Genomic DNA, 24,135 nt, shown 5'->3' with positions numbered 1-24,135 from the left:
AGCGCCTTCATCCAAACCGTCTACCTTATCCGACGGTTGATAGGAAGGTTCGCACATAATGACGTGCGAACCGGTGCGTAGCTGAGCGTTCCTCTATATATATATATATATATATATATATATATATATATATATATATATATATATATATATATATATATATATTTATATATATATATATATAGAGGTGGTCGCCAAAAAAAATAAAAGGGAGCCTCAATCTGATAATTCCACCTTACAACTCAAAGCAAAAAAGAACAAGACAAGAAATCCAAGTCCTAACAAAAACCAACCAACAAGCAACTACTCGACAAACTGCTACCCAGCTACGGCTACATCAACGACATTGGAAGCTGGACAGAAAGATGGCCACAGCTAATTCCAGGTACATTCACATGTCCAGAACTTCCACCGGATTGTTGTTGGCATAGGTACCGGCGTCAATGGCAGCCCAAGCCGCTCCTGCTATGGCGATTGGGAACAGATAGGGAAAGAGAGAGAGGGAGACAGAACATTGCTTTTGGCAGCAGTGCAGGTTTTCCCGTTGTTTTTTTCTTTTTACTTTAGTGCTAGTATTTGCTTTCCTTGACACCAGAGATGGCCGATTTCACCATGGGACGTCTGTCTGAATAATACGATCAATGGGCCAGTTCTGACCTTGAAATTTTACGGAGGAACAGTCCAGATCGACCATGAAAACCCACAAATCCAAGTCTGGCCTAGAAAGTCCATGAATGAACGGTCTGAGTCTTACCATTGATATCCAGGAATGAAGGGTCCAGATCTGAACATGAAAAATTCATGAATGGACAGTCCAAATTGACACTAGAAGGTCTACAAATGGTTCACCAATCTGTTGGATACTGATCTACCACCACGATTGATGCATAAGAGGCTTTGATACCAACTACTATACTAAAATGTGGAAGTGTTATGTTGTATTTTGTTTCAAAATTTATATTAAATTGAATTTCAAATATTTTGGTTTCCCTCCACATTTGAAATTTTTAGTGCTTTTGATTTGTGGGTTTCGTCCCACAACAGATTTGACAAAGAAAAACATCTTATATATAAGATAGGTTTTTTGCTCGGGGGCTTAAACCTCATTCATGGGGCATGTGAATTTGGTCTTGTGGGGGGCTATGTCAATAGCTCAAATCTATCTCATTGACCACATACACGTGCCGAGCCGTGCCGAGCCGAGTACATGTCCGCGTGTGCAATGGGACGGGACGGGACGGGACGGGGTAGGTGTGGGTGCGGGTACCGGTGTGGGTGTACTCATGTAGGTATGTGTGTGTATGGGTACTCGCATGACTTTATTTGCGAGTGTACTCGCACTTGCGCCTTTTCGTTTTAAACCAGAAAAATGTATCCGTTCTAATTGGTCGCACCTGTTGGGTTTAAACCCAACGGACCTAACCCTTTCTAAAGAGTGTTTAATGCAGCACTTCGAAGTCTATATAAGGACTTCTGTTCTAGTTTTTATATGAAAATCATTTCTTATATTATAGAACCTCTATCTGTTCTTCTGGTCTGTTTAAGAATTTTGTTGAGTTTATTGCTGAGTCAACTCAGCATTTTCAGGTTAAACAGCAAGTGGTTCAAATCCGCGTATAGTGAATGCACCACTAGGATCGGGTCATAGTCATTGTATCCTAGAGGTTGATTGCTCTAGAAACCTGTTGCACTTGGGACACTGTCCAAGGGGAGCAAATTCTATTTCAAGCCGAGTGACTCATGTCACGCCTCGACTTAATTCAATAAGTCATCTTTCTCAAAATTTTATTTTCTTTTTTGGTTCTAAATTTTAAATAGTCTATTTAATTCAACCAAATATTCCAACAATCTTAGAATCAAATTGTTGAATTAAATACACTATGGCTACCGTAACAGTAAATGCTTCTGCTAAATTAGCCAAAATCGAACTGTTCGATGGACAATGCTTTAAACGGTGGAAACAAAAACTAATGTTCGCACTGATCACTTTTAAAGTTTCATACATACTTGTAATGACCCGAAAAATTTCGTGCAAAGACCCGAGTACTACCTCAAATTCTTTAGAAGATAAATGTGGGTTAACTAGCGCTAAACTCGATTACTTGTGAAATTAGCACCAATCACTTTAAATTTGATCTGCAAGACCTAAAACATGTAAAATCGTTACCACTATGTCATCCTGAAATCTAGGATTCAACGTTAAATCCAGTTGCTCTTGGGAGTACTTGAAAACTTTGTATCGGACTTGGACCGCGCGTCGGAAGTCCGATAGCGATGATCTTAGACATTTATGATCACCTTGTTGGGCTTGACAAGCACCTCAAAAATCAAGACTAGATGATGTCCTGAAACGATTTGCTTGAGTCCGGAGTAAAGAGTGTGAGAAAGGTGAGAAATTAAATATGAATTAATGAAATCTGAGTCGTGTCGCTTGCGCGCCGATTTTAAGCATTCTGACCATTGGATTCTGACCCAAATTTACCCTCGGATCAGGGAAGATGGCCCAGACATGTCAAAGTGCCCGTGGACCTGATCGAGTTTCGGTGACCGTTGAATTGAAACTGGTCCGCCACGGCTGATCTGTAAATTCAATCAGTACAAAAACTCTGCCTGACCTAGATCCATGGTCAGTGAGCTTAAGTCCGACCGCACGTGGAAAAGGGACCACCAGAAGTACTCCGTTGGACCGAAATAGATCCTATTTGGTTTTAACCTAAGTATACCTTGGCCCTGGGGCTATTTTCATCTATGTTAGGCCTATATAAAGACCTTAAACCCTCACTCTCAAATTCCATACGAATTTTCTAAACCCTACCTAAGAGAGAGAGAGAGAGGAAAAGAGAGAGAAAGTGAGAGAGAAGTTGGTGAATCATCTTGAGATTCTTCCCTGTTACTCTGCGTACCTAAACCATCACATCTGAATCGTTATTCCGGTGATTTTAAGTTCATTCTTGGGTAAGTCAATCAAACCCTAGCCTGTTTTGGAGCTTAGGATAGTCTAAGTGTTGATGTAGCTAATTTCATTCATGCCTTAGGTTATCTAGTCGCCGTTGACGAAGACTTATTATCTGAATCAGATCTGTTGTGCACTTTTTGGTTTAAGGTGCGAACTATATTCGTATAGGTTATGGTTTTCAAGGCTTTCAATGTCAGTTAATGGTTTATTATTGTTGTGGGTGCAATTTCACATGCCAAATGCGATGTTTATATTGCGTTCCTGATATATATGAGCTATATTGAGATTTGTGTATTCCTTGTATATGTAGAAGTATCGTATACGTATGAAATACGAACATGTGTTTGCTATGATTAATTGTCCTGTATTTGTGTTAGTTGTATGTGTATCAACTCCTTGGTGAAAGGAATTGTCCAAATGTGTGTTATTACCAACATACGTCATGTATGTTGGAATATGTAGCCTAAGTGTTTATAGAAATGTCTGAATGAATAAGTGTGTCATATATTATACCTTTACGGGTGTTGAGAAGAGATTCTCAACTATCTTAATGATGTGTATGATTTCCTCTATGCAATCTATATTCTTTGTCTGTTTAACTTAGACGTTACTTATGTGTAAATCCATGTTAAGTTGATATTCATCAAAAGCTCACATACTGTATGATTAGAATTGTTGATCCATTACTATTCTGAATTGCTGGTATGAATATCTATTATACTTGAATGTGTTTAGGACTATGAAATAGTCTAGGGAATCGGTAATAAACCTTGAGTTCGTGGCCGAGGTTGTTTTCACCATGTAGGACATGTTTGACGAACTCGAGTCGTATTAGGGTTGTCGGCAGTGGTTTGGCCACACGGAGTGTTTGCGCACTCTATGTCGTTCAACTCAACGTGCGCTCGTGCTAGTCAAGCTCGTCAAGTAACCCGATTGTCCCGGTGGATGTGCACCATGTATGGACGTTATTGTTTGAATCTAGGGTACCAAACTTACCAATGCAATCCCGTTAACCATTGTACCTTGATCCGCTAAGACTCATGAGCCGGGCATGGTGGTATGGGACACCGTGGTCGAGCTGTCGGTTTACGCTAGGGCGACGAGCCTCCCCGTAGTGACTAGTGAGAACACCAGACTTATGAGCCGATTATGGTGGTATGGGACACTATATTCGCGCTGTCAGCCTACATTAATTGGTGACGAGCCCTTTGTAGTGACCTTGAGCATACCTTGATACTGCATTGAGGTGATGAGCCTTAGGGTAGTAACTAAGGTATCATAGGCATGCATTGATTAGTGACGAGCCCTTTGCAGCGACGTAGAACCATATGATCGTATGAGATTGTCTAGGACTGACGACCCTAGAATGGATCACTGTGTGGAAATTGATATGAGGAAGGTACCTTAGCTTCTCAAATCCTGCTGTATGAAAAGGACTAATAACAACTTAGTAATCATGTTCATGCACCGCATTGCATGTGCTTTGGCGTCATAGGCACTGCAGGAGGTTGTCATGCGTACCGTAAGATGAAGACGCTGAGGGAGTGCAGGCGAGAGCACGTATCAATTCTACATACATCCTTGCATTAACAAGAATAATTAGGACATGTTTGATTGTATTGCCTTATCATTACTGCTTGATTGATTTGATAACATGTTAACTTTTACTGTATAGTTCCACTGAGTTGATCACTCACTCCCACATTCTGGGACGGTGTTTTAACACTAACCAGACTCTGTCTTAGATGCAGATGATGATGCGACCCCCGAGGCAGAGCAGGAGTATGAGGATGACAAGGACGCGTTTTCTTTTATGCAGTTCTTAAGCGGGTTCATGTGAGCCGTGCCCTGAACTACGGGGATTCTGGATTTCTTTTGTAATGGATGATTTCATTTTGATACTTATATTTTAAAATAAACACTTGTAATTATGACCTGGTAGAGCATACATATCTCAGGGACTTATATAGATATACATATATGTTTCTTCAGTCTTCCGCTTGCAGATTTCACCTATCCCTAGATTATGTTTGCAGTTTGGCTTAATCTACTCCATGTTTTATGCACTCATACAAACAACATACAACCATCATTGCATATGTTGCATAAGTGATGTTTTGAAACTCAGGAGCTGAGTTATGCTCGACCTCCAAATTTCAGGGCGTTACAAGTTGGTATCAGAGCATGATTTGGATTAAACTAGACCTGGGTTATGGTCACACAATGCACGCTGATGCCACCTTAGTGTAGGAGGGTGCGAGATTAATCTAGAAGCAGTGTAGGTTTTCCAGTTGTTCCTATCGGCGAAAGTTGACTGAAAACGATCGCCGAGATCGAGTCCGTGCACACTCCTGATCACACACAGCGACCCCAAATCTCTTCTAGACCGTCCATTGACGGGTTTAGATTGTGTATCATCCCTTTTCAGCCCTTAGAAAGCTGGTAAAGGTGTATATGTATCAGATTCTATTCAAAGTGACCCGATAAGCGTCGAATCGGACTAAGGGCCCAATCGGGGCATTTATAGGGGGACCCAAGGTGGGACCCACATCATTTTCTGACTTAGGGGGCAGGAGGACCTCGCCCAAATGGCGAGTCCTTGCCGGAATGTCCAGAGACCGGCGATGACGTCGCCGGTTTGGCGAGCCCTCACCGCCCAGCAGGCCAGGCCGGGCGGGCCGACGCATGTGGGGACTAGTGTGGCCCACTCCTCCACGGTTGTATGGTTGTAACTCCCCCAAAACACTCCTTCCTTCATAAAGCTACCCTCCAAGCTTCCCTTTTCTTGAAATTTCTCTCAAAACCCCATAAAAATCTCTCCCCAAACCCTTTCTTCTTCCATTTTTGTGCATCCCTATTCTACCCATCTCAAAACCCACCTCTATTGTTGTTTTCCCTCTCTTTTCTTTCCATTTGAGTACTCAAATCCCTCCTTTGAGTCTCAAATTCGTGGAAGCCTCATCATTCCTTCCATTTTCCTCTTTTCTCTCATTTTCCATGGCCCTATTCGAGCTTGTTACGGCCATATTTTCCATTTCCACCATTCTCTCTTTCATGGGGAAGAAAAGAGTTCCTGTTGATGAAGTCGGGCCTAGCCGCCCAACCCGTGCATGGAGGCCGAGAGGTGCCGCCGCGAGCACGACCGCCACTCGAGAGTTTCAGACAAAGCGGGATCTCGATCCTCAGTCTCCTGTTGGAAGAACTTTGTTAGCAGAGCTATCTCATGGAGTCTATGAGGGCCGTAGGGTCCTTTTTGAAGCTCATATAGATCCGCGACTATTTGGAGAATATCTCTTATTGGAGTGCATGGAAGGGGCCGGTTGGTGTCCGCTGTTCGAGGGCGAATACCGCGCCAATGTGGGTACTGTCCGAGCTTTTTATGCCCTCATTCGAGAACCTTCGCTGGAGCTATTACAGTTCAAGATCCCTTGCGGAAGAGATCAGGAGGCCACAATCAACGCCGCTTTGATATCCCAACTTCTGAACGTGCCGCTTGGCGAGGTTCATGCAAGTGAGAAGAATCTGAGTAGTGCGCGTGAAAGGGATCACGCACGCGGTTCCTTTGTGGTCGTCTGGTTGAATGACAGCCTAACAGAAGCCTTTTAGCGACCAACATGACGGATGACTTCCGCTTGCTTCACCACATCTGCACATTCAATGTTTATCCAAGGTGGAGCAACCGCAGTGAGTGTACGCGCCTGATGGTAGATTTCCTGTATCAGGTGGGGCAAGGTGAGAAGCTATGTGTGCCAACGTACATCTTGCGTCAGATTGTCCTTATCGCTCGTTCGAATAGGAGGACCGAATCGCTCCCATTTAGCTGACTCATCTGTAAGCTTGCACATGAGTTTGGCTACAGGCTCGGGGCGAAAAAGCCAGTACCTGTCTGTTACATTAATGTGACGACTCTTAATCAGATAGATATCGGGCCTCATCGACGACAAGCCTTACTTGAAGAAAGTGAGGATGATACTAAGAGTGATGAGGAAGAGAGTAATGAAGAAGGTGGAGCTGAGATAGAAGAAGAAGAAGTGCAGGACGAGGAAGAAGTGGAGGCCCAGGACACGAGTGAGAGTTCTCCTCCTGTGGCACCGGAGCAGGGCACAGATCAGGCTGCCAAGGATGCCCGTATAGCTCAGCTTAAGGAGGGTCAGGCTGTCCTACGGCAGGACATTATGGATCTTCGGGGCCTCGTGAAGCATAAGTTCAAGAAGGTGTCTCGCACTCTGAAGTCTATCCTGTGTTGCCTGCAGGATAAGGGTGCCCCTCCTCCATCTCCTGATTCCGACGAGTAGTTGCAGACGTAGTCGTCACTTGCTCTGTTTTGTTGCTTGTTATTGTGTGTAGCCGTTATAGGCGTAGTAGTTTGGAAGTTATTTTGTGGTTTGAAGCTTAGTATGTATTAGCTCGCATGCTTTCTCTGTCACGATTCATGTAATGCTGCACTTCTTGTATTGCGACAATTTTGTTAAATGAAATGCATGTTGTTTTTCCTTAAGTTGTGATGTAAATGTTGTGTGGGTGGTTTATGTGGATGTTGAATCTCACAGGTTACATCCTCTGTTGAATGTAGGGTATGCCTCCTAAGGGCTCGAAGACTTCGCCCCGTCTCTCTTTGGGCGAGTCGCTTACCGGGGTTTCCCCCCTAGGCGATAGCCAGATGGATCCACAGTCGGGCCCATCTCATTTTGGTGCTGGGCCGGACTCTCAACCAGCTACTGGCCCCGCTGCTAGGCCGACTCCTGTAATACCACCCATAGCTCCTCCAATCACGCCTTCGGTTCCTGAGCCGAACTGTGCATCTGCGTCGACGCCTTATGCATCTTCGTCCGCTCCGCCTCCTGATAGGCTTGAGCAGATGATGTTGTTGATGCAGCAGCAGCAGATCCAGCAGCAGCAGCACCAGCAGCAACAGCAGCAGCAGCAGTTTTTATCTTCCATGGCTGGCATCTTTACTCAGTCGATGGGGGCGACTCCACCTGCTTCACCTATGCACCCATCTAGGAGGACTAGTGCTAGCGGCACATTTGAGTAATTTCAACGCTTACGACCTCCCACATTTGCGGGTTCTCATATACCCGAGGAGGCTGAGTACTAGATTGACCGTATCTCTAAGATGCTGAGGCTGCTTCACTGTTCTGAGGCTGAGCAGGTCAAGCTTGCCTCCTTCATGTTTGAGAAGGAGGCCAATTTATGGTGGGACAGTGTTCTCCGCACAGTTTCAGAGGGTTTTGAGTGGACGTGGCAGGCATTTGAGGCTCGCTTCCACGAGAAGTATTTCCCGATCACTTACCGATACGAGAAGGAGAGTGAGTTCCTTCACCTCCGTCAGGATGGGATGTCGGTGACAGAGTATGAGAACCGGTTTACTGAGCTGGGTCGATATGCTCCATTGCTCCTAGGTGATTAGTCGATGCAGATGCAGCATTTTTCTGAGGGTTTGAGGCCTGAGATTTGATCGAAAATGTTCTGTGCTAGCATCTCTTCTTATGCTGAGTTGGTGAGCATGTCCCTGCGAGCTAAGCAGGACGGGGACAGGTCACCCCATATGCGAGAATCTATGGTTCCCAGACCACGACCTGACTTTCCGAGTACACCATTTCTCGGCAAGAGGCCGTGGGAAAATTCTCCTCCGAGACGTGTAGCGTCGCCGGCTCAGCCGATGCGTTCTTACTTGCATTGTTCATACTGTGGAAAGATTGGGCATTCAGATCATAATTGCTTTATGCGAATGTGGGACAGTGAATTTACTCTGCCACAGAGGATTAGTCGTCCGATGCCTCAGGTCATATCAACTCCACCCCTTCGTTCAGTGCCAGCTCACCCATCCTTCAGACCTTCTGTACCTCACTTCAGGCCACCTCAACGGGCCATGGTTCCACCGCCGAATCGCCCACAGCAGGCTCGAGTTCACGCGCTTACAACTGAAGCACCTAGGGCTGACTTAGCACCGAGATCTTTGGAAGTTACAGCTCACATCCAAGGTATTCTCGTTTCCTTGTTGGTGGATACTGGATCCACTACCTCTATTATATCGTATGCGGCAGTTAAGCGCCTGAGTTTAGGCACTGTTACTATGAAGGGAGTGACACTCACTACCGCTATAGGGACCTCCTCTGATATTATCAAGATTTATATGGATTGTTTGATTGACCTAGGGAGCAGTTCGATTCTAGTTGACCTGTTTGTTGCACATTTATATCATTACGACATCATTTTGGGTATGGATTGGCTCACGAAGATGCGAGCAGAGATTGATTGTGAAGCTAGACTGGTGACAGTCCATGGACCTGAGGGCAAGACATTTACTTTTCCTGTTCAGGTCAGTTACCCTTTCCGTTTTGGTTGTTATACTTCTCTATTGGAGAGTATTACTGGTTCGGCGCTTGAAAGCACGCCAGTAGTTCGGAATTTCGAAGATGTATTCGAGTCGATTCCTGGATTACCCCCTCGGCGCGAGATTGATTTTATTATCGATCTCATGCCTGGTGCGACACCTATTTCATTGCCCACCTATCGCATGCCTTCGAGTGAAATGGAGGAATTAAGGAAGCAGATAGATGGCTTGTTGAAGGTGGGCTTTATTCGACCTAGTGTCTCCCCTTGGGGAGCACCTGTTCTGTTTGCCAAGAAGAAGGAAGGTTCCTTGCGATTATGTATAGATTATCGTAGGTTAAATCAGGTGACAGTGAAGAAGAGGCTACTTGGGAGACTGAAGCTGAGCTCAGAAAGAACTACCCTCAGATCCTTGAGGAGTATAAGAAGGTACGAATTTCGAGGATGAAATTTTTCTTTAAGGGGGGTAGATTGTAATGACCCGAAAAATTTCGTGCAAAGACCCGAGTACTACCTCAAATTCTTTAGAAGATAAATGTGGGTTAACTAGCACTAAACTCGATTACTTGTGAAATTAGCACCAATCACTTTAAATTTGATCTGCAAGACCCAAAACCTGTAGAATCGTTAGCGCTATGTCATCCTAAAATCTAGGATTCAACATTAAATCCAGTTGCTCTCGGGAGTACTTGAAAACTTTGTATCAGACCTGGACCGCGCGTCTGAAGTCCGATAGCGATGATCTTAGACATTTATGATCATCTTGTTGGGCTTGACAATCACCTCAAAAATCAAGACCAGATGATATCCTGAGATGATTTGCTTGAGTCCGAAGTAAAGAGTGTGAGAAAGGTGGAAATTAAATATGAATTTATGAAATCTGAGTCGTGTCGCTTGCGCGCCGATTTTAAGCATTCTGACCGTTGGATTCTGACCCAAATTTACCCTCGAATCAGGGAAGATGGCCCAGACATGTCAAAGTGCCCGTGGACCTGATCGAGTTTCGGTGACGTTGAATTGAAACTGGTCCGCCACGGCTGATCTGTAAATTCGATCGGTACAAAAACTCTGCCTGACCTAGATCCATGGTCAGTGAGCTTAAGTCCGACCGCACGTGGAAAAGGGACCACCAGAAGTGCTCCGTTAGACCGAAATAGACCTGATTTGGTTATAACCTAAGTATACCTTAGCCCTGGGGCTATTTTCATCTATGTTAGGCCTATATAAAGACCTTAAACCCTCACTCTCAAATTCCATACGAATTTTCTAAACCCTACCTAAGAGAGAGAGAGAGAGGAAAAGAGAGAGAAAGTGAGAGAGAAGTTGGTGAATCATCTTGATATTCTTCCCTGTTACTCTGTGTACCTAAACCATCACATCTGAATCCTTATTCCAGCGATTCTAAGTTTATTCTTGGGTAAGTCAATCAAACCCTAACCTGTTTTGGAGCTTAGGATAGTCTAAGTGTTGATGTAGTTAATTTTATTAATGCCTTAGGCTATCTAGTCGCCGTTGACGAAGACTTATCGTCTGAATCAGATCTATTGCGCACTTCTGGTTTAAGATGCAGACTATATTCGTATAGGTTATGGTTTTCAAGGCTTTCAATGTCGGTTAATGGTTTATTATTGTTGTGGGTGCAATTTCACATGCCAAATGCGATATTTATATTGCGTTCCTGATATATATGAGCTATATTGAGATTTGTGTATTCCTTGTATATATAGAAGTATCGTATACGTATGAAATACGAACATGTGTTTGCCATGATTAATTGTCGTGTATTTGTGTTAGTTGTATGTGTATCAACTCCTTGGCAAAAGGAATTGTCCAAATGTGTGTTATCACCAACATACGTCATGTATGTTGGAATATGTAGCCTAAGTGTTTGTAGAAATGTCTGAATGAATAAGTGTGTCATATATTGTACCTTTATGGGCGTTGAGAAGAGATTCTCAACTATCTTAATGATGTGTATGATTTCCTCTATGTAATCTATATTCTTTGTCTGTTTAACTTAGACGTTACTTATGTGTAAATCCATGTTAAGTTGATATTCATCAAAAGCTTGCATACTGTATGATTAGAATTGTTGATCCATTACTGTTTTGAATTGCTAGTATGAATATCTGTTATACTTGAATATGTTTGGGACTATGAAATAGTCCAGGGAATTGGTAATAAACCTTGAGTTCGTGGCCGAGGTTGTTTTCACCACGTAGGACGTGTTTGACGAACCCGAGTCGTTTAGGGTTGTCGGCAGTGGTTTGGCCACACGGAGTGTTTGCGGACTCTATCTCGTTCAACTCAACGTGCGCTCGTGATAGTCGAGCTCGTCAAGTAACCCGATTGTCTCAGTGGATGTGCACCATGTATGGACGCTATTGTTTGAATCTAGGGTACCAAACTTACCAATGCTATCCCGTTAACCATTGTACCTTGATCCGCTAAGACTCATGAGCCGGGCATGGTGGTATGGGACACCGTGGTCGAACTATCGGCCTATGCTGAGGCGACGAGCCTCCCCGTAGTGACCAGTGAGCACACCAGACTCGTGAGCTAATTATGGTGGTATGAGACACTATATTCACGCTGTCGGCCTACATTGATTGTTGACGAGCCCTTTGTAGTGACCTCGAGCATACCTTGATACTATATTGAGGTGACGAGCCTTAGGGTAGTAACTAAGGTATCATAGGCATGCATTGATTGGTGATGAGCCCTTTGCAGCGACCTAGAACCATATGATCGTATGAGATTGTCTAAGACTGACGACCCTAGAATGGATCACTGTGTGGAAATTGATATGAGGAAGGTACCTTAGCTTCCCAAATCCTGCTGTATGAAAAGGACTAATAACAACTTAGTAATCATGTTCATACACCGCATTGCATGTGCTTTGGTATCGTGGGCACTGCGGGAGGTTGTCATGCATACCGTAAGATGAAGACGCTGAGGGAGTGCAGGCGAGGGCATGCATCATTTCTACATACATCCTTGCATTAATAAGAATAATTAGGATGTGTTTGATTGTATTGCCTTATCATTACTGCTTGATTGATTTGATAACATGTTAACTTTTACTGTATAGTTCCACTGAGTTGATCACTCACTCCCACATTCTGGGACGGTGTTTTAACACCAACCAGACTCTGTCTTAGATGCAGATGATGATGCAACCCCCGATGCAGAGCAGGAGTATGAGGATGACGAGGACGCGTTTTCTTTTATGCTGTTCTCAGGCGGGTTCATGTGGATTCTGGGTTTCTTTTGTAATGGATGATTTCATTTTGATACTTATATTTTGAAACAAACACTTGTAATTATGACTTGGCAGAGCATACATATCTCAGGGACTTATATATATATGTGTGTGTGTGTTTCTTCAGTCTTCTGCTTGCAGATTTCACCTATCCCTGGATTATGTTTGTAGTTTGGCTTAATCTACTCCATGTTTTATGCACTTATATAAACAACATACAACCATCATTGCATATGTTGCATAAGTGATGTTTTGAAACTCGGGAGCTGAGTTATGCTCGACCCCCGAATTTCAGAGCGTTACAATACTATTTGAATCATTTACTATGGATCCAGCAAATCAAACTGAAGTAGCAGATGAAAACAATTGTAAAAATTATATTCTAAAATCTTTATCCAACGAACTATATGATGTGTATATTTTTTACGAGTCCGCTAAAGACATATGGACTACTTTAGAAAAGAAGTACATTTTGAAAAATACAGGCGCTAAGAAATATGCAATCGCTAATTTTCTTCATTATGAAATGACAAACAATAAACCTATCACTAATCAGTTTTATGATTTTCAAAATCTAGTTTATGAACTGTCGACTGAAGGAATTAAGTTGGATAAAGCGTTTCTATCAGGAGCACTGATAGAAAAGCTACCGCCCTCCTAAAAAGAATATAAGAATAAAATGAAACATAAAAAGAACAGTGTTTCTTTGGAAACTACTATTATACACATACGAATGGAGGAGACTAATAGAATTAGGGACCAAAAAGGAAATGGAAATGAGATAGATTCAAATACAAATTTTGTGGAATCAAGTCGAGAAAATAATAATAAGAAAAGTGGCAAATGTCTTAACTGTGGCAAACCTGGACATTATGCAAATGAATGTAGGTTAAAAAAGAAGAATGCAAATAATCAATTCAAGAAAAGGGAAAATTGCTACATTTGTGGAAAGCCTAGGCATCATGTTAAAACTTGTAGGCTTAAGAAAAACAAAGATAAGTCACAAGCTAATCTTACTGAAGCATGCAATGAATCTGACATGGTAGTAGATGTGGTGTCAAAAGTCTTCCTTATAAACAACATGGAGTGGGTACTAGACACTAGTATAACTAGGCACGTGTGCAAGGATCGTAGTATGTTTACCTCCTGCCAAATATCAGGAGATGATGAACATGTATTCATGGGTAATACTAGAACATCTCCAGTTGTAGAGAAAAGAAAAGTACTTCTGAAACTCATTTATAAAATGACTCTGCTATTGAATGATATCCTACATATGCATAACATTAGAAGAAACTTGTTCTCTAGTTCGCTCCTCAATAAGGCTAGTGTCAAGTTAATATTTGATTCAAATAAGCTTGTAATGACTAAAAATGAAACTTTTGTTGGTAAGGGATACTGTATTGATGGTCTATTCATTGTAAATGTATCCAACGATAATAATAAGAAGACATCTAGTTCTGTTTATATCATTGAACCATTTTATGTATGGCATAGTAGACTAGGTCATATGAATGTACTATCTTTAAAGAAAATGAAAAGATTAGGTTTATTACCTAATATATCGAATGAATTCTAAACGTGAAACATGTGTAGAATCAAAATTTATTAGAAAATCCTTTAAACGAATAGAACGATCCTCTGTTCTATTAGAGTGATACATGGTGACTTAGATGATTTTAAAAATCACATATTGAGAGGTGGAAAAAGATATTACATAACTTTTGTAGATGACTACTCTAGGTTCACTAGAATCTATCTATTAAGGAATAAAGATGAAGCTTTAGATGTTTTTTCTAAATATAAAATTGAAGTTAAAAATCAGTTAAATATAAAAATTAAAATACTTAAAACAGATAGAGGAGGTGAATATGAATCTTCTCAATTTAAAGAATTATGTGAAAAGAATGGAATAGTTCATGAAATTACAGCTCCTTATACGCCAAAACAAAACGGAATAGCAGAATGTAAGAATAGAACTCTTATGGAGATGATGAATGCTATGTTAAATAGTTCAGGCTTACCCTCAAATATGTGAGGAGAAGTAATTTTATCTATTTGTTATATCCTAAATAAGATTCCTTTTAAATCTTCTAAACAAACCTCTTACGAACTTTAAAAGAACCACGTTCCTAGTTATAAATACATTAAAGTGTGGGGGTATCTTGCTAAAGTAGGATTACCTGAAACTAAGAAAAGAAAATTAGGCCTTAAAATGACCGATTGTATATTTATAGGGTATGCACAAAACAGTGCCAGATACAGGTTTCTAATTTTAAAGACTAAGGACAATATTTTAGATCCTAATACAATTATAGAAGTTAGGGATGCAGAGTTCTTTAAGAATGTATTCCTTATGAAATCTAAATTTATAGAAATAGAGAAAGTTAATATATCAGATATCGCGTTTACCAGTAAAAGTGCTTGCGTGCAGGTAGTGAAAAAGATATAACTAAGAAAAAGTACTAGACTTAGAAGAGAAATTAACATAGGAGATGATTTTTTTCACCTTCTTAGAAGAAGACGATCCTACAACTTATACGGAAGCAATTAACTCTTCAGATGGAACCTTTTAGAAGGAAGTAATAAATAATGAGTTAGAATCTATTATATCTAATAATACTTAGGAACTTGTAAGCCTACCACTTAGAAACAAACCAATAAGTTGTAAATGGGTGTTTAGAAAGAAACTAAAATCAGATAGAACTATTGATAAGTTTAAGGCCAGCCTGGTAACAAAAGGCTTTAAATAAAAGCAATGAATAGATTATTTTAATACATACTCCCCTATAACTAGGATTACAACTATTAGGGACTTAATAACGATAGCTTTCATATATAAAATGGTGGTACACCAGATGGAAGTTAAGACGCTTTCCTAAATAGAGACTTAAAAGAAGAAATATATATAAAGCAACCTGAGGGTTATAAGATATCAGGTAAATAAAATAAAATATATAGAGTAATTAAATCACTATATGGTCTAAAACATGCTCCTAAACAATGGTATGAAAAATTTGATGGTCTTTTAAGATCAAATAGTTATCATATAAATGATGTACATAGATGTGTATATAGTAAAATTTCTGGAAATGATTATGTTATTATATGCCTTTATGTTGATGACATGCTTATTTTTAAAAGTAATATTAAATTAGTTATTGAGACTAAAAAATTCTTGTCATCTAAATTTGACAAGAAAGACTTAGGAAAGGCTAGTGTAATCTTGGGTATTGAAGTAACTAAGAAAGATGGTATTATTGTATTATCACAATCTCATTACATTGAGAAGTTATTGAGAAAGTTTAACCATTTTGACTGTTTACTTGTCAGTACACCTTATGATTACAGTGTGACTCTCATGAAGAATATATGTAGTAATATGTCTCAATTGGAGTATTCCAGAATCATTGGTAGTCTTATGTACCTAACAAACTGCACTAGACCAGAAATAGCTTTTACAGTAGGAAGGCTAAGTAGATATAAACATAACCCTGGAAAAGAGAATTGGAATGCCTTGTCTAGGATTTTAAAATACCTATAAGACAGTATGACCTATGGTTTACATTATAATGATTATCCTGCTGTATTAGAAGGATACAATGATGCTAACTGAATCAGTGATTCAAATGAGACAAAATCCACTAATGGATACGCCTTTACTTTGGGTGGAGGAGCAGTCTCTTGGAAGTCTGCTAAGTAGACATGTATCACTCGATTAACTATGGAATCCGAGTTTATTACCTTAGAAACGGCTGGATTAGAAGCTGAGTGGCTTAGCATTATGGCCAAAGCCTATATTGGCCATATCTATTCATTGTGATTGTCAAGTAGCTATAGCAAAATCAAAGAGTAAAATATATAATAGGAAGAGCAAGCATATTAGATTCAGACACAACATAGTGAAACACATGTTTCGTGATGGAGTCATATCTATTTACTTTGTGAGGTCTAAAAAGAATCTGGTAGATCCTCTGACCAAAGGACTATCTAAAAGATTAGTCAATGATACATCGAATGGAATGCGGCTAAGCCTAATATATGAGCTGCCAATGTCAGCAACCCAACCTATACAAGTGGAGATCCCATGAGATAGGTTCAATGGATAAATAACAAGACATGAGGTAGACGATTACACTGAGTTATATGAGCCCCTTATATAGTGTACAATGTGAGCAGCAACGTAGAAGATGAGTTTTTTAGAACTATTAATGAATCCATAGCCATATATTTGGTCGTGTATACAGTTGTTGCATACCCTTGATGGAATTCACCTATATAGGTGTGCAGGTGGAGGCCGCTTCCTATAAGAATTTAGACGAATTCTCTAGAACACTAATAAAATCCAGTTAAGGGTGTATGGCCAAAAGGCACCAAACCGCAGAATCACTTGCTGAGGAAGAGTTGTATGAGTGGCATGTACTTGCAATTTACACTAAAAGGATTCAGGTTCAAGACTTTGGTTTACCTGAATCCTGTAGACCTGTCTTGATTACTCTAATGTTAATTCAAGTCTATGATAACACCGGCACTATTGCACAACTATTTCGCTTTAACCTGAAAGAGTTTTTATTTTGAAACATGTCGAAAATTGTTGTATTTTGTTTTAAATTTTATATTAAATTGAATTTTAAATATTTTAATTTCCCTTCGCATTTGAAATTTTTGGTGCTTGGGTTTTATCCCACATTATATTTGATAAGAAAAATATCTTGCATATAAGATAGGCTTTTTGCCTTGGTGCTTGAGCCCCATTCAAGGGGTATATGAATTTGGTCATATGGGGGGGGGGGGGGGGGTCTAATCTATACCATTAACCACACACGCACGCGTGCACTGAGTCAAGCCATGTCATGCCATGTCGTGCCGAGTCCGAGCCCGTGTCCATGTCCATGTCCGTGTGCATGTGCGTGTGCGCGTGCATGTGCACGACGCGACGCGATGGGCTGGGCTGGGCGTGGGTGCGGGTACGAGTGTACTCGGGTGGGTATGTATGTATGGATACACACAGGACTTTATTTGTGAGAGTGTACTCGCACTTGTGCGTTTTCGTTTTAAACCAGAGAGGTGTCCATTCCGGTTGGTCGCACCTGTTAGATTTAAACTCAACGGACCTAACCCTTTCTAAAGGGTGCTTAATGCACCACTTCGGAATCTATATAAGGACTTCCGTTCTAGTTTCTAAAGTATGAAAATCATTTCTTATATTATAAAATCTCTCTCTGTTCTTCTGGTCTGGTTTAACAATTTTGCTGAGTTTGTTGTTGAGTCAACTCAGCACTTTCGGGTTAAACTGCAAGTGGTTCGAGCCCACATATAGTGAGTGCATCGCTGGGACTGGGTCATAGTCGTTGTATCCTACAGGTCGATTGCTCTAGAATCCTATTGCACTTGGGACGTTGTCTAAGGAGAGCAAATTCGATTTCAAGCCGAGTGACTCACGTCACGCCTCAACTCAATTCAATAAGTCCTCCTTCTCAAATTTTATTTTATTTTTTGGTTCTAAATTTTAAATAGTCTATTTAATTCAACCAAATATTCCAACTTGTTATATGATCATTTATGCATCAACAATGGAGATGATGATGATGATGATGATGATGATGATAATAATAATAATAATAACTTAAATGCGTACCTTAATGAGAGTAGTTGTTTGGACAAGGTTTGATGAACTTATCTATTATACCTTACACCCCTTCTAAAAATGTTAGAATAAAACTTGGATTTTTTTATTTTTCCATGTAGGTGAGGTGACTTAGACATGTATTTATAGAAACAAAAAAATGCCTAAAGTAGTTTAACTTATCATAATTACTCCCTCGAGAATCTCTACACTAAATAGAGTACATGTCCAACTGATGTAATTTAGATATATAACACAACCCAAGTGCACCATTCCATTACATATCTAAACTAATCAGAATTGAGATAGAGCCTATCAGTACACTTGAGTTCAAGCTAAATTTTCAACAATCGGATCAAAGGATCCCTGGTTTGCTACGATTTAAAACTCGAAACCCAGAAATCGGAGTCTAGGATTAAATTTCCTATTGTAATGATGATTTTAAATTTAAACTTACAAGTGATGAATAATAAGATCAAATCCCCGATTTTGTGATGCCTTCGGACTTTGATGTAGAAATATGAACATAAGGACTACCCTAGTTAGTTTTATCACACATAAAGATTTAACATAGGGGTTTAAATACTAAGTAGGATGAATCATCCGACATTGGTAGAAACTCGACCAACAAGTACAAAGTTAAAGTTTTACAAAATATGGACAGTGGGGCTCTGTTCCTCGAAGTAATAGGTAGGGGTCATTTGGCACCACGGATTTGCGAGGATTTGAGGGGATTTCAAATCCCCTGGTTGTTTGGCACCATAAAGTAATTGGGAGTTTCAAATCTCCTCAAAGAGGGGGTTTAAAATCCTCAATGAGAGCTTGGATTACATCCAAATGCTTCCAAGAGTTACATGTATGATATGTGTGTCACTAAACTATTAAAGCATTAGGCACATGGCCCACTAATGATATCCTAAAACAATTAGATTATCAATTGCGTCACTATAATTACTTGAATATAATGATCAATGTCGTTCAAACATTGTCCATGTAAATCAACAGTTAAAAATCGTTTGTTAGTCATTGGGACATGATCTTGTGCTTGTGGCCCATTCGATTCTTGGAATCTCGGCATTTTTTAGCAAAGTATATACTTCAATGAGCTTATTACAACCATTATGCCGAATACATACGTTCACTACGTAGAGATATTAAAGTTGATTTAGTAATTAAATTCAAACCATTGTAAATATACCATGTATAACTATTCTGAATCCACGGAGCTTCTTTGGACTCGTCATAGGAATCCACGAGAGAAAATAAGAAAATAAAAATAAATTCTAGAAAATTTGAAATTTCATTAGTAGATAATAAAAATGAATTTACAATCCTTTAAATAGTGATACCAAACCTTGTAAGAAGTTTCAGAATCAAACTCCAACTCATACTCCCTAAAATTCGTAACTTAATATAAACAGTATATTTGTTATTTACAGTAAGTGTCCCATCTCGCTTAACCAATTTATTCTTCTAATTTCTTTAAGCACTTTTCATGTTGAACATAACTCCTAAAGCTCAAAGGATGAAGAGTTATAATCAAACTAAAACTTACTATAAATAGTAAAAACGAAAATAAAACAGATTTTCGACCATTGACCTGATGGAATCTCATAAAATAGCTAGGTTGGTTGGCTAAAGTAGCTTCTCCTACCCTAAAATCTTATATGCTATGTCGATTAACTCATTCCGATTTGCGAGATATGCATGTTGAATGAAAAAAGAAAGAAAGAAAGAGAGAGAGAAAATTATTTATATGCTTATATATACATATATACATATACAGGTGTAACGCCCTGAAATTCGGGGGTCGAACATAACTCAGCTCCCGAGTTCCAAAACATCACTTATGCAATATATTTAATGATGGATGTATGTTGTCTGTATTAGTGCATAAAACATGGAATAGATTAAGCCAAAACACAGATATAATTCAGGGATAAGTGAATAAAGCAAGCAGAAGACTTATAGAAATATATGTGTACAGGTGTGAATCCCTGAAGTACATACACAAACCAGGTCGTATGAAACTGTTACTTAACAAAATTACAAGTATCAAATTACATCATTTAAATCCCAAGAATAATCCCAGAGTCCCGCGTATCAGAACAAGGCTCGCTAGAACCCGTCTGAAAACTGCATATAAGAGAAAGCAGCCTCATCATCATCCATCTCCCGCTCTGCCTCAGAAGTTGCATCCACATCTGCAACATCAGAACCTAAGACAGAGTCTGGTGGGTGTTTAACACGCCCCAGAACGTGGGAGTGAGTGATCAACTCAGTGGAACAATAAGGCACTGGTTAACATGTTATCAGTTCAATCAAACAGTAATGATAAAGCAGAACAATTAAATAAATCCTAAGTACTCTTGTTAATGCAAGGCTGTATGCAAAATGATGCGTGCCCTCACGCGTACACCCTCAGCGTCTTCATCTTACGTTACGCATGACACCACCTCAAAGTGCGCCACATCTACAAAGCACATGCAAATGCAGTGCATGGATATGATTACCAAGTTGTTATTAGTCCTTTTCATACAGCAGGATTGGGAAGCTAAAGTACCTTCCTCATATCACCATCCAAACAGTGATCCATTCTAGGGTTGTCAGTCCTAGATTCTCATACGATCATATGGTTTCAGGTCGAAGCAAAGGGCTCGTCACCAATCAATGCACGCCTATCATACCTTCATTACTACACCAAGGCTTGTCACCTCAATGCGGTATCCAGGCATGCTCGAGGTCACTACAAAGGGCTCGTCACCAATCAATGTAGGCCGACAGCACGAATATAGTGTCCCATACCACCATAATCGGCTCACGAGTTTGGTTGCTCACTGGTCACTACGGGGAAGCTCGTCACCCCAGCGTAGGCCAACAGCTCGACCACGGTGTCCCATACCACCATGTCCGGTGCATGAGTCTTTGCGGATCAAGGTACCATGGTTAATAGGATTTCACTGGTAAGTTCGGTACCCTAGATTCAAACAGTAACGTCCATACATGGTGAACATACATCGGATGATCGGGTTACTTGACGAACTCGACTAGCATGAGCGCACGTTGGGTTGAACGACATAGAGTGCGCAAACACTCCGCGTGGCCAAACCACTGCCGCCAACTCTAATACGGCTCGGGTTCGTCTAATTACGTCCTTTGTGGCGAAAGCAATCTCAGCCATAACCTTAAGGCATATTACCGATTTCCTGGACTAATGCATAGTCTCACACACATTACACTACAACAGATATTCATATTGAATGTAGAACAGTAAAGGAACAACAACTCAAATCATGGTACATAAGCACTTAAAGATTATCAACTTAACATGAATGTAAGCATAAGTAATGCTTGAATTTAAACGACAAGGAATGTAACTAGCAAGAAGGAAATCATACACACTAGTGGGAGAGTTGAGAATCGCTTCTCAATGCCCATACTAGGTTGAAATATCACACTTTAGATCATTCAGACATTTCTACAAACACTTAGAATACATAATACAACATATATGACATATGTTGAAATACAAGCATTTGGACAATTCCTTTTACCAAGGAGTTGTCGCACATACATCTAGCATACATACATGACCAATAATCATGGCAAACACAAGTGCATATTTTATATGTATACGGTACTTTATACATACACATAGAATACACAAATCTCAATATAACACATGCATATCAGGAACGCAACATAAACATAATATTTGGCATGTGAAATCTCATCCATAACAAGAATAAATCATTAACTGGCATTGAAAGCCTTGAAAACCATAACCTACACACTTAAAGTCCGCACCTTAAGCCAGAAAAGAACACCGAACTGATTCGTCAACGGCGATAGAATACCCTAAAACAGGGATAGAAATGAGATACAACAACACCAAGACTAATCTAAGCTCTAACACAGATTAGGGTTAGGTTAACTTACCCCAAGATGAACTCAGAATCGTCAGAATAACGATTCAAAGTGAAGGTTCAAAGATGTAGAAGAACAGGAAAGAATCCAAGATAATTCACCAACTTCTCTCTCACTATCTCTCTCTTTTCCACTCTCTCTTTTCCACTCTCTCTCCAAGCTAGGGTTAGAGAAAATTCGTATGGAAAAGAGAGCTAGGGTTTAAGGACTATAAATAGGCCTAATTTTGATGAAAATAACCCCAGGGACAAGGTATACTTAGGTTATAACCAAAGCAAGTCTCTCTCGATCCAACGAAGCACTTCTGGTGGGCCAAAAACCACGAAAGGTCGGACTTAAGCTCACTAACCATGGATCTTGGTCAGGCTGAGTTTTCGTACCGATCGGTTCTTCAGATTAGCCGTGGCGGACCACACTCAATTCAACGGTCACGGAATCTCGATCAGGTCCACAAGCACAAGGACATGCCTGGGCCACCTTCCCTGATCAGAGGGTGAAATTGGGTCAGAATCCGACGGTCAGATTACTTAAAATCATCGCGCAAGCGACACGACTCAGATTTCATAAAAGCTTAATAAATATCCAACCGTTCTCACACTCTTCACTCCGAACTCAATCAAATCGACCCAGAACATCACATGGACTTGATTTTCGAGGTGATGGTCAAGCCCAACATAGTGACCGCAATAGCCTAAGATCATCATAATCGGACTTTCGACGCGCGGTCCAGGTCCGATCCAGAACTTCTAAAAAATTCTCAGAACAACTGGATTTAGCGATGGATCCCAGATTTCAGAGTAACATAGCGCTAACTAATATACAAGTTTTGAGTCATGCAGATCGAATTTAAAGTGATTGATGCGAATTTTACAAGCAATCGAGTATAGCGCTAATTACCCCAAAAATAACTACTTAGGGAAAGATAAACACAAAATTTCCAGGGTCATTACAACAGGGTGGAAAAACAATTCTTTTGTAAAATAAATAAATAAATCGGTAACACCACTGCCGAAATTTGCCATACGGCGGCGGTGCCACCACCAGAGTAGTGGCACCTTACAGACCATCGGTGGTGCCACCACTGGAGTGGCAGGGAACGGCGAATTCACCGCCATATGGTCAGCCCCATCACCAAAAAATTTTGAAAAAATTCTATTTTTCGCGCCGACTTCAAAAATTCACATTTCCTTCAATACAACTCTGATTGAGGTGATTTAAAAGCTAGATTAAAGCTTAATGAGTTTAGTTTTATATAAAAATAAATAATTTCAGACAGCTATTACTTATAGAATTTTAATATTTTTTCTACAACTCTAAATGAAAGAAAAAATATTATAAAAATTTTAAAAATAATTCAGTTAATAAAAGTATAAGAAATGTTACAAGAAATAGAGACGTTTTTCAATCATACAGAAAATCACCGGTTTTGGACAACTGGTACTTCCAAATTTTTTATAATTTTTTTAAAACTTCAAATGAAACAGAATTTTGTGAAATTAAAGTGTGCTTAGTAATAGATTACTAGAAAATTTATAAAAATAATTTAGTAACTAAAAGTGATAAAGATGTTAAGAACAATAGATGAGTTGGAACGAAAAAATTTTGTAACTTCGAGTTACCGATGGACCGGATGTATCTTTTTTATATTTGAGTTTTAGAACTTTGTGTCTTTTTAGAAATTGTTCTAATAATGCTAGGAATTGTCCTGTATGATTAAATTAGATTTTTTTAGTGTATTTTTCTATTTTAAGTATTTTCTAGTATAGTTGAACTATGACTTTTGAGTAGAGCTAAGTTTGATTGTTTAAGACTCTGTAAGTTCATATTCGAGGCAGACTTCACTAAAATATTGAGTTCCCTATTCTTTTGTGGATTCAAGGTCTATACTACTTTGAAGAGATGATGTTCTTCCTCTTTCTTTTCCGTGCCTTTCCTAGCGTTGTCAGCCCTTCAAACCTCCGAAATATCTTGGAACTTTTGATTCTTTATTCCCTCTCGAAATTAACAAAATTGAAGCATCATTTGCTC

The sequence above is a fragment of the Magnolia sinica genome, chromosome 3 (genome assembly GCF_029962835.1).
Source record: "Magnolia sinica isolate HGM2019 chromosome 3, MsV1, whole genome shotgun sequence".
In the NCBI taxonomy this organism is placed as follows: domain Eukaryota; kingdom Viridiplantae; phylum Streptophyta; class Magnoliopsida; order Magnoliales; family Magnoliaceae; genus Magnolia; species Magnolia sinica.
Note: the sequence above shows the minus strand (reverse complement) of the source record.